This window comes from Ochotona princeps, chromosome 33, assembly GCF_030435755.1.
Source record: "Ochotona princeps isolate mOchPri1 chromosome 33, mOchPri1.hap1, whole genome shotgun sequence".
In the NCBI taxonomy this organism is placed as follows: domain Eukaryota; kingdom Metazoa; phylum Chordata; class Mammalia; order Lagomorpha; family Ochotonidae; genus Ochotona; species Ochotona princeps.
This window is the reverse complement of record NC_080864.1, coordinates 27,165-38,534: the sequence shown is the minus strand read 5'-3', so window position 1 is coordinate 38,534 and position 11,370 is coordinate 27,165.

Here is an 11,370-nt window from a genome sequence, read left to right as displayed (position 1 = left end):
GACCCAGGCTCCACAGGAGCCTCCACCCCCGGGGCTCACAGACCTGGCACCAACCACACAGGTGGGCCCAAAGACCAGGGACAGGCAACCCGGGCCCTGCCAGATGCCCCACCCTCACGATTCTGGGACCCACCACCCACAGACTGACATGGCTTGCCTCACCTCAGCATTGAGCAGTGGGTGCTTCATTCTGGTTTGGTCCAGCCTGCCCCAGGTTTTGCTCCACCTGGTATGTGCTGCAGTCTATCCCAACCCAGCCAGCCTCCTATCCTGGCCCTAGTGTGAACTGGTTGGTTGTAGCCTGGCCCGGCCCAGCCCCTCCTGTAGCGCATCCTGGTCCTCAAATCTGCCAGTGGATGTTATGAACAGGCCCAGCCTGGCCTGCTCTGCAGACCTGACCCGCATGTATGCCGGCAAGTACTGCAACCTGGCCTGACCTCAGCTGCTCCCTGCCTTGGTTGTGTTCACCTGCAGGGACTGAATCCTAACAAAGGATTTTCCCAAGTTCCTCTACCAGGTGTCCTATTAGTGGTAGATCTTGCATACCCTCGTGAGTCCTTGGCCTAGGTTGGCTTTGTCCACCTCTTATTCAGCAGGAACTGTGTCCTTGCCCAACCTGCCCATACTCAATCTGGTTGTTACTGCTGGGTGTTGCAGCCCTGTCACAACTGGTCCACACTGACAGCTCTCGTGTGGTTCAGTGTGAGCTGAGATTTAGCCAAGCCTGTTCTACATCCACCCTGGTTCTCACAAGTACCAGTGGGTGCTGGAGTCGAACCCAGTCTAATGTACCCCACACCCAGTCCACACCCATGCCATGCCCAGTCCAGGCTGCTATCCAGATTCTGGCTCTCACACTCATCAGTGGAAGGTACAACCCAGCCAGGGCATCCCCTTAGCTCCCCAAACAAACCTGTTTCAACCACAGATCTTGGGCATGCCAAAGGAGATTGCTGTTCCACATGGGCAAGCCTACATACTCCCTCACAGATTCTGTCCCCAGACATAATTCACATTCTAGTTAGTGTCATGGACCAGCCTCACAATGCCTGTTCCTTATTCTGACTCTCACTGATGGTTCTGGTGATCTAGCACTACAGGTACAGTAGCCTTGTCCATGGAAGACCCACAGAAGATGTTCCTCACATGGATATGAATCCTCAGGACCTTGATCGCTGCCAACTGTGCCATCCCCCAGATCAAATCTAAGCCTATACTGCCAAGACTCCAAATGGTGCCATTGGGTGAACCAAAGGCTCTGCCTGGTGCCATTGGCACTCTGGTTGCCCTTCCAGGATTTATGTCATCAAGCTGGCCAAACATGCCTGCACCTGCAGCACACAGATCATGCTGTTCCAAGTCCCCTCACACACCTTTCAAAGTCACTGGCTTGGGTGGGATGTGGGTGCTTCCCCAAAGTCTGTAGAGTGGGGCCGAATCCTCCACATGGGAGTGATAAGGGCTGCAGCCTTCAGGAGGGGACTGAACCATGAGAGCTATGCCATCGGCAGTGGGCTCAGTGCCCCATAGGGGGGTTGGTTGAAGAGTGCCCTCCCTTCTCACAAGAAGGGATAGAGCTGTCACGGTCTGAATGGGAACTGTCTCCTGAGCTAGGTCAGGGATTCGGGGCTGCCTCAGGGCTGCAGCCAATTCAGGGAAGATGGAGCTCCGCACCCTGCAGCGCTGATTGGCCAGGTTTGTTCTAGGCTGGAGTGCAGCCAATCTGGGAGGGATCCAGGAACACTCCAGCAGCAGTGGCCCTGGCTGGGCTCTGGCAGTGGAACCATGACCACCTCAGGCAGGCTTCAGTAGTCAGCACTGGCATGTGTGCACAGGTGACATCCACCATGTTTTGACTTTGTGTTGATATGAGGGCTGTGGGAACTTAACAAGTGAATCTACATGGTGATTGAAATCTGGGTGTGTGATGCTGAGGCGGGTCTGCGGGTGTGGGCAGGTCCAATAATGGGGTGAGGGGACACATCTGAGTGGCTGGACTGCCACTCTGGAAGAGGGTCTGCCCCCACTGGGTTTTGGGCTCACTGGCTCATGCATGCCCTGGGTATTGTGGTAGGAGGGCTGTGAGGGGGCCAGAGCAGCTGTGTGTAAGGGGCGCGGAGTGAGCTCAGGGGCGGTGCACAGCCTCTCTGGGCTGCAGCTTGGCTCCCCCACTTCTGCTGGCCCACTGGGGTTTCACCTGCACTCTGTCCCAGTACCCTGATGTGAAAACTAGGACTGCTGTGGGCTCAGCTGGCAGCTCAGCTGTCTGCAAGGTTGAGTACAGCTCAGCTCCTGCTGGGATGACATGCCCAGGGCTGAGTGAGAGCTGTCCCGGGGGCAGTGTGGGTGGGCACAGCTCTGTGTCCTGCCTGGGAGGGCCCGGCCTCCTCTGCTGGGGGTCAGGGTCAGGTGGTGGCTCCCCGCCACACCCTCATGTCAGTCAGGGTGTGTCCTGAGCTGTGGCTCTCCTCTACTCCACCCCTTAGCTCTGGGGTTTCTCACAGGGGTGTGTGTGTTTGTGTGTGTGTGTGTGTGTGTGTGTGTGTGTAACTTCCAGTAGACCCTTTTTGTGAAAAAAAGGACCTAACTTTTAGAGTCTTAGAAATGCGGAGGGTGACTTTTCATTGTAAGTGTGGGAAAAATGTCTGCTAGAAGTAGTGCGGAAATAGAACACGGCACAGATCACACCGAATGTCGTGCCCTCTCATTTTCAGGAGGAGAAACTTGTGGTGGTGGAAAGTGTTGTGTGTTTTGATACTGGCTTTTAAAGAATTAATAGAGTGTCAAAATTATTTGCCAAACGTCTTCAAGTTTGGGCCGAATAGCGTTTTCCTGGAGAGGAACAAGCAAGATTAGAAAGAAGGAGCAATGATAGGGAGGGGGCAGCAAGATCAGAGACACCATGTTCTGTCCTGAGGCAGCAGCTCCTGAAGCAGAAAATACACGACAAGATGTGCACTGACCAGCTGACCATGGGTCAGAGATCATAGGCCTGGAAAAGGGAGAGAAAATTTAAAAAGAATTGGTTTCCAAAAGTTTGATCCTACTCCACAGCAGTGCCAATCATTTGTGGGTCATCAGCCAACCCTGTCATGTGCATTCGAGGGAGGAATTTTGCCACACAGTCCCCTGCCAGATGCTGCTGCCCTCTTGTTCACCAGGGAGTGCTTCACCCTCCTCCAGGGATCCTTCTGGATTCAAGACTCTTTCTCCTGCTGGTCAGCTGTGGACCGTTGGCTGCCGCTGATGTGCCACCTTCCACAAGACATCCCAACAGCTGACGTCTGTTTTTCACAGAGGTCCTTCTCCCCAGGACAGGTAGAGTCGCAACATGCCTGGATCCCTCGTCTGTAGCGGCCGCTGTCACAGCACGCAACGGCATAAGTTGTGCAAGCCAGGGGGACAGGCACCTTCAGCAGCCTGGTGAAGGAGCTGCTGAAGGGTCCAGCAAGGGTTGGTGTGGTGTGGTGTGGTGTGGTGTGGTGTGTTGGTACGGGGTATTTTCCGAATGGGTCAAGCCTCAGCCTGCCAGGCGGATGGCCTGTATGGGTACTGCTTCGAATCCTGGGTGCTTCCCCTGCAGTCCAGCTCCCTGCCGATCCTCCTGGGAGAGCAGCGGAGGATGCTGCCAGGGCTTGTGCCCCTTTGCCGCTGTACCCCTGTGGCCCTGTGCCCCTGTGGGAGATCTGGAGGAAGCTCCTGGTTCCTGGGCTTGTCCTGACCCAGCCACAGCTGTCTCTGGTGGTGGTCCTTGGGGAAGTGAGCCAGCAGATGCCAGAAAGCTTGCTGTCTCTCCCTCTCTGTTCCTGTGTGCTTCCAAGAAAAGGGGGCAGAGGGAGGCAGGAGGGAGGAAGGATAAGACAGAAAGCTGCCGGCCTCCTGCGAGGGAGCATGCTGTGTGCTGTGTGCTGTGTGCTGTGCTGTGGCTCTAGACTGCTTTTGTCTGTCAATGCAGACCGCCAGGGCGTGCGTAGGGCTTCCGGTCATGGGTCTTGTGTGCAAGCTCTAAAAAGAGTGTCCTTGAGAGCGAATGCCTCTCTGAGCTGGAGCTGGGCTGCTTCCCTTGATTTGGCAGGAGAGCCTGGGATGAGCGTCCTGCAGTGAGTGCTGGTGGCCACGAGAGGGCGCGCAAAGCTGCTTTTTTTTTTTTTTTTTAACAGATTTATTTATTTCATTACAAAGTCAGATATACAGAGAGGAGAAGAGACAGAGAGGAAGATCTTCCATCTGATGATTCACTCCCCAACGGAGCCGCAACGGCCGGTGCGTGCCGATCCAAAGCCGGTAAACTGGAACCTCTTCTGGGTCTCCCACGAGGGTGCAGGGTCCCAAAGCTTTGGGCCGTCCTCGACTGCTTTCCCAGGCCACAAGCAGGGAGCTGGATGGGAAGTGGAGCCGTCGGGATTAGGACCGGTGCCCATATGGGATCCCGGCGCGTTCAAGGCGAGGACTTTAGCCGCTAGGCTATGGCGCCGGGCCCCAAGCTGCCCTTTCTACCCCTGGTCGGCTCAGGCCCTCTGAGCTCTAGACAGCCCAACCCGAGCCATCCTAGCATCGTGTGGGGGTCCCAGACAGTATTCCGGGGCACGTGTTGTTGGAAGATCAGGGCTCCAAGGCCGGACAGCCGCTAGGCCACGCTGATGGGCCCCGGCTCCATGTATTTTTGCATGTGTGGGGTGGCGGTTAGGGTGATGTGATACACTACTCGGCCTTCCTCGGCCTAGCTGGGTGGTGTCTGGGCATGTGGGCTCCTAAGCCAGGAGCAGGTGGATGGAGAAGTAGGCACCAGAGGTCAGCAGCCATCTGCAATAGGAAGTCCCAGGCCCCAGCTGCTGCGGAGAGCACCCTGCACCATGCAGCCCTGCTGCCCAGCACATCTGATGATGGCCAGGGAGCCACCAAGGCCCGCACAAGGGAGGGCTTTCAGGGCCTGTGCTGCCTGCACACGACAGGGTGCACAAAGCTGCCCTTTCTACCTCCAGCTAGCACTTGAGGGGTCAGCCATCCCTGTCATGTGCTTTGGAGGCAGGAATTTGGCCTCACAGCCTCCAGCCGGATGCTGCTGCCCTCTTGTTCACCAGGGAGTACTTCACCCTCCTCCAGGGATCCTTCTGGATTCAAGACTCTTTCTCCTGCTGGTCAGCTGTGGACCGTCGGCTGCCGCTGATGTGCCACCTTCCACAAGACATCCCAACAGCTGACGTCTGTTTTTCACAGAGGTCCTTCTCCCCAGGACAGGTAGAGTCGCAACATGCCTGGATCCCTCGTCTGTAGCGGCCGCTGTCACAGCACGCAACGGCATAAGTTGTGCAAGCCAGGGGGAAAGGCACCTTCAGCAGCCTGGTGAAGGAGCTGCTGAAGGGTCCAGCAAGGGTTGGTGTGGTGTGGTGTGGTGTGGTGTGGTGTTATGTGGTGTTATGTGGTGTGTTGGTGCGGGGTATTGTCCGAGTGGGTCAAGCCTCAGCCTGCCAGGCGGATGGCCTGTATGGGTACTGCTTCGAATCCTGGGTGCTTCCCCTGCAGTCCAGCTCCCTGCCGATCCTCCTGGGAGAGCAGCGGAGGATGCTGCCAGGGCTTGTGCCCCTTTGCCGCTGTACCCCTGTGGCCCTGTGCCCCTGTGGGAGATCTGGAGGAAGCTCCTGGTTCCTGGGCTTGTCCTGACCCAGCCACAGCTGTCTCTGGTGGTGGTCCTTGGGGAAGTGAGCCAGCAGATGCCAGAAAGCTTGCTGTCTCTCCCTCTCTGTTCCTGTGTGCTTCCAAGAAAAGGGGGCAGAGGGAGGCAGGAGGGAGGAAGGATAAGACAGAAAGCTGCCGGCCTCCTGCGAGGGAGCATGCTGTGTGCTGTGTGCTGTGTGCTGTGCTGTGGCTCTAGACTGCTTTTGTCTGTCAATGCAGACCGCCAGGGCGTGCGTAGGGCTTCCGGTCATGGGTCTTGTGTGCAAGCTCTAAAAAGAGTGTCCTTGAGAGCGAATGCCTCTCTGAGCTGGAGCTGGGCTGCTTCCCTTGATTTGGCAGGAGAGCCTGGGATGAGCGTCCTGCAGTGAGTGCTGGTGGCCACGAGAGGGCGCGCAAAGTTGCCCTGTTTTTTTTTTTTTTTTTTTTTTTAGCAGATTTATTTATTTTATTACAAAGTCAGATATACAGAGAGGAGAAGAGACAGAGAGGAAGATCTTCCATCTGATGATTCACTCCCCAACGGAGCCGCAACGGCCGGTGCGTGCCGATCCAAAGCCGGGAACCTGGAACCTCTTCTGGGTCTCCCACGAGGGTGCAGGGTCCCAAAGCTTTGGGCCGTCCTTGACTGCTTTCCCAGGCCACAAGCAGGGAACTGGATGGGAAGTGGAGCCGCCGCAGGGATTAGAACCGGTGCCCATATGGGATCCAAGTGTGTTCAAGTTGAGGACTTTAGCCGCTAGGCTACGGCGCCGGGCCCCAAGCTGCCCTTTCTACCCCTGGTCGGCTCAGGCCTTCTGAGCTCTAGACAGCCCAACCCGAGCCATCCTAGCGTCGTGTGGGGGTCCCGGACAGTATTCCGGGGCACGTGTTGTTGGAAGATCAGGGATCCAATGCTGAACAGCCCACATACCAAGGCCTGGGAGGGGAGGAGGTAGATTGGGGCCTAGCATCAGCGTGGGCCTGTGAGATAGGAAGTGTCAGGGTGCCTTTAATAGCAAGGTACTTAAAGAAGCCTGGGAGGTGGAATACCACGTCAGGGTGCCCACAGGCCCTCTGGGAGTTGGAGTCCTAAGTCAGCGTGCCCACAGGCCCTCTGGGCTCTGGCTTCCTACGTCAGTGTGCCCCAGAGGCCCTCTGGGAGTTGGAGTCCTACGTCAACGTCCCCAGAGGCCCTCTGGGAGTTGGAGTCCTACGTCAACGTCCCCAGAGGCCCTCTGGGAGTTGGAGTCCTACGTCAACGTACCCAGAGGCCCTCTGGGAGTTGGAGTCCCACGCCTGCGTCCCCAGAGGCCCTCTGGGAGTTGGAGTCCCACGCCTGCGTCTCCAGAGCCCCTCTGGGAGCTGGTGTTACACAAGCCGACTGGGGTTGTACTTTGCCAGATCAGGTCCCGGGAAACCTTACCGCCACCCCCATTCCTCGAAGAGCACCCTGAGATGCAGGCTCCGGGAGTTCTTTGGCAAGTGGAGCAGCTCCCCGATGGGCTGCCAAGAGGGCTTCATGGATTTTTTTTTTTTATTTCAAAGTCAGATATACAGAGAGGAGGAGAGACAGAGAGGAAGATCTTCCATCTGATGATTCACTCCCCAACGGAGCCGCAACGGCCGGTGCGTGCAGAATCAAAGCCGGGAACCTGGAACCTCTTCTGGGTCTCCCACGAGGGTGCAGGGTCCCAAAGCTTTGGGCCGTCCTCGACTGCTTTCCCAGGCCACAAGCAGGGAGCTGGATGGGAAGTGGAGCCGCCGCCGGGATTAGAACCGGTGCCCATAAGGGATCCTGGCGTGTTCAAGGCGAGGACTTTAGCCGCTAGGCTACGGCGCCGGGCCCCAAGCTGCCCTTTCTACCCCTGGTCGGCTCAGGCCTTCTGAGCTCTAGACAGCCCAACCCGAGCCATCCTAGCGTCGTGTGGGGGTCCCGGACAGTATTCCGGGGCACGTGTTGTTGGAAGATCAGGGCTCCAATGCTGAACAGCCCACATACTAAGGCCTGGGAGGGGAGGAGGTAGATTGGGGCATAGCATCAGCTCGGGCCTGTGAGATAGGAAGTGTCAGGGTGCCTTTAATAGCAGGGTACTTAAAGAAGCCTGGGAGGTGGAATACCAGGTCAGCGTGCCCACAGGCCCTCTGGGAGCTGGAGTCCTAAGTCAGTGTGCCCACAGGCCCTCTGGACTCTGGCTTCCTACGTGAGCGTGCCCCAGAGGCCCTCTGGGAGTTGGAGTTCTACGTCAGCGTCCCCAGAGGCCCTCTGGGAGTTGGAGTCCTACGTCAACGTACCCAGAGGCCCTCTGGGAGTTGGAGTCCCACGCCTGCGTCCCCAGAGGCCCTCTGGGAGTTGGAGTCCCACGCCTGCGTCTCCAGAGCCCCTCTGGGAGCTGGTGTTACACAAGCCGACTGGGGTTGTACTTTGCCAGATCAGGTCCCGGGAAACCTTACCGCCACCCCCATTCCTCGAAGAGCACCCTGAGATGCAGGCTCCGGGAGTTCTTTGGCAAGTGGAGCAGCTCCCCGATGGGCTGCCAAGAGGGCTTCATGGATTTTTTTTTTTTATTTCAAAGTCAGATATACAGAGAGGAGGAGAGACAGAGAGGAAGATCTTCCATCTGATGATTCACTCCCCAACGGAGCCGCAACGGCCGGTGCGTGCAGAATCAAAGCCGGGAACCTGGAACCTCTTCTGGGTCTCCCACGAGGGTGCAGGGTCCCAAAGCTTTGGGCCGTCCTCGACTGCTTTCCCAGGCCACAAGCAGGGAGCTGGATGGGAAGTGGAGCCGCCGCCGGGATTAGAACCGGTGCCCATAAGGGATCCTGGCGTGTTCAAGGCGAGGACTTTAGCCGCTAGGCTACGGCGCCGGGCCCCAAGCTGCCCTTTCTACCCCTGGTCGGCTCAGGCCTTCTGAGCTCTAGACAGCCCAACCCGAGCCATCCTAGCGTCGTGTGGGGGTCCCGGACAGTATTCCAGGGCACGTGTTGTTGGAAGATCAGGGCTCCAAGGCCGAACAGCCGCTAGGCCACGCTGATGGGCCCCGGCTCCATGTATTTTTGCATGTGTGGGGTGGCGGTTAGGGTGATGTGATACACCACTCGGCCTTCCTCGGCCTAGCTGGGTGGTGTCTGGGCATGTGGGCTCCTAAGCCAGGAGCAGGTGGATGGAGAAGTAGGCACCAGAGGTCAGCAGCCATCTGCAATAGGAAGTCCCAGGCCCCAGCTGCTGCGGAGAGCACCCTGCACCATGCAGCCTGCTGCCCAGCACATCTGATGATGGCCCCGGAGCCACCAAGGCCCGCACAAGGGAGGGCTTTCAGGGCCTGTGCTGCCTGCAAACGACATGGTGCACAAAGCTGCTCTTTCTACCTCCAGCTAGCACTTGAGGGGTCAGCCATCCCTGTCATGTGCTTTGGAGGCAGGAATTTGGCCTCACAGCCTCCAGCCGGATGCTGCTGCCCTCTTGTTCACCAGGGAGTGCTTCACCCTCCTCCAGGGATCCTTCTGGATTCAAGACTCTTTCTCCTGCTGGTCAGCTGTGGACCGTCGGCTGCCGCTGATGTGCCACCTTCCACAAGACATCCCAACAGCTGACGTCTGTTTTTCACAGAGGTCCTTCTCCCCAGGACAGGTAGAGTTGCAACATGCCTGGATCCCTCGTCTGTAGCGGCCGCTCTCACAGCACGCAACGGCATAAGTTGTGCAAGCCAGGGGGAAAGGCACCTTCAGCAGCCTGGTGAAGGAGCTGCTGAAGGGTCCAGCGAGGGTTGGTGTGGTGTGGTGTGGTGTGGTGTGGTGTGGTGTGGTGTGTTGGTACGGGGTATTGTCCGAGTGGGTCAAGCCTCAGCCTGCCAGGTGGATGGCCTGTATGGGTACTGCTTCGAATCCTGGGTGCTTCCCCTGCAGTCCAGCTCCCTGCCGATCCTCCTGGGAGAGCAGCGGAGGATGCTGCCAGGGCTTGTGCCCCTTTGCCGCTGTACCCCTGTGGCCCTGTGCCCCTGTGGGAGATCTGGAGGAAGCTCCTGGTTCCTGGGCTTGTCCTGACCCAGCCACAGCTGTCTCTGGTGGTGGTCCTTGGGGAAGTGAGCCAGCAGATGCCAGAAAGCTTGCTGTTTCTCCCTCTCTGTTCCTGTGTGCTTCCAAGAAAAGGGGCAGAGGGAGGCAGGAGGGAGGAAGGAAAAGACAGAAAGCTGCCGGCCTCCTGCGAGGGAGCATGCTGTGTGCTGTGTGCTGTGTGCTGTGCTGTGGCTCTAGACTGCTTTTGTCTGTCAATGCAGACCGCCAGGGCGTGCGTAGGGCTTCCGGTCATGGGTCTTGTGTGCAAGCTCTAAAAAGAGTGTCCTTGAGAGCGAATGCCTCTCTGAGCTGGAGCTGGGCTGCTTCCCTTGATTTGGCAGGAGAGCCTGGGATGAGCGTCCTGCAGTGAGTGCTGGTGGCCACGAGAGGGCGCGCAAAGTTGCCCTGTTTTTTTTTTTTTTTTTTAGCAGATTTATTTATTTTATTACAAAGTCAGATATACAGAGAGGAGAAGAGACAGAGAGGAAGATCTTCCATCTGATGATTCTCTCCCCAACGGAGCCGCAACGGCCGGTGCGTGCCGATCCAAAGCCGGGAACCTGGAACATCTTCTGGGTCTCCCACGAGGGTGCAGGGTCCCAAAGCTTTGGGCCGTCCTCGACTGCTTTCCCAGGCCACAAGCAGGGAACTGGATGGGAAGTGGAGCCGCCGCAGGGATTAGAACCGGTGCCCATATGGGATCCAAGTGCGTTCAAGTTGAGGACTTTAGCCGCTAGGCTACGGCGCCGGGCCCCAAGCTGCCCTTTCTACCCCTGGTCGGCTCAGGCCTTCTGAGCTCTAGACAGCCCAACCCGAGCCATCCTAGCGTCGTGTGGGGGTCCCGGACAGTATTCCGGGGCACGTGTTGTTGGAAGATCAGGGCTCCAATGCTGAACAGCCCACATACCAAGGCCTGGGAGGGGAGGAGGTAGATTGGGGCCTAGCATCAGCGTGGGCCTGTGAGATAGGAAGTGTCAGGGTGCCTTTAATAGCAAGGTACTTAAAGAAGCCTGGGAGGTGGAATACCACGTCAGGGTGCCCACAGGCCCTCTGGGAGTTGGAGTCCTAAGTCAGTGTGCCCACAGGCCCTCTGGGCTCTGGCTTCCTACGTCAGTGTGCCCGAGAGGCCCTCTGGGAGTTGGAGTCCTACGTCAACGTCCCCAGAGGCCCTCTGGGAGTTGGAGTCCTACGTCAACGTCCCCAGAGGCCCTCTGGGAGTTGGAGTCCCACGCCTGCGTCCCCAGAGCCCCTCTGGGAGCTGGTGTTACACAAGCCGACTGGGGTTGTACTTTGCCAGATCAGGTCCCGGGAAACCTTACCGCCACCCCCATTCCTCGAAGAGCACCCTGAGATGCAGGCTCCGGGAGTTCTTTGGCAAGTGGAGCAGCTCCCCGATGGGCTGCCAAGAGGGCTTCATGGATTTTTTTTTTTTATTTCAAAGTCAGATATACAGAGAGGAGGAGAGACAGAGAGGAAGATCTTCCATCTGATGATTCACTCCCCAACGGAGCCGCAACGGCCGGTGCGTGCTGATGGAAAGCCGGGAACCTGGAACCTCTTCTGGGTCTCCCACACGGGTGCAGGGTCCCAAGGTTTTGGGCCGTCCTCTATTGCTTTCCCAGGCCACAGGCAGGGAGCTGGATGGGAAGCCGCCGGGAT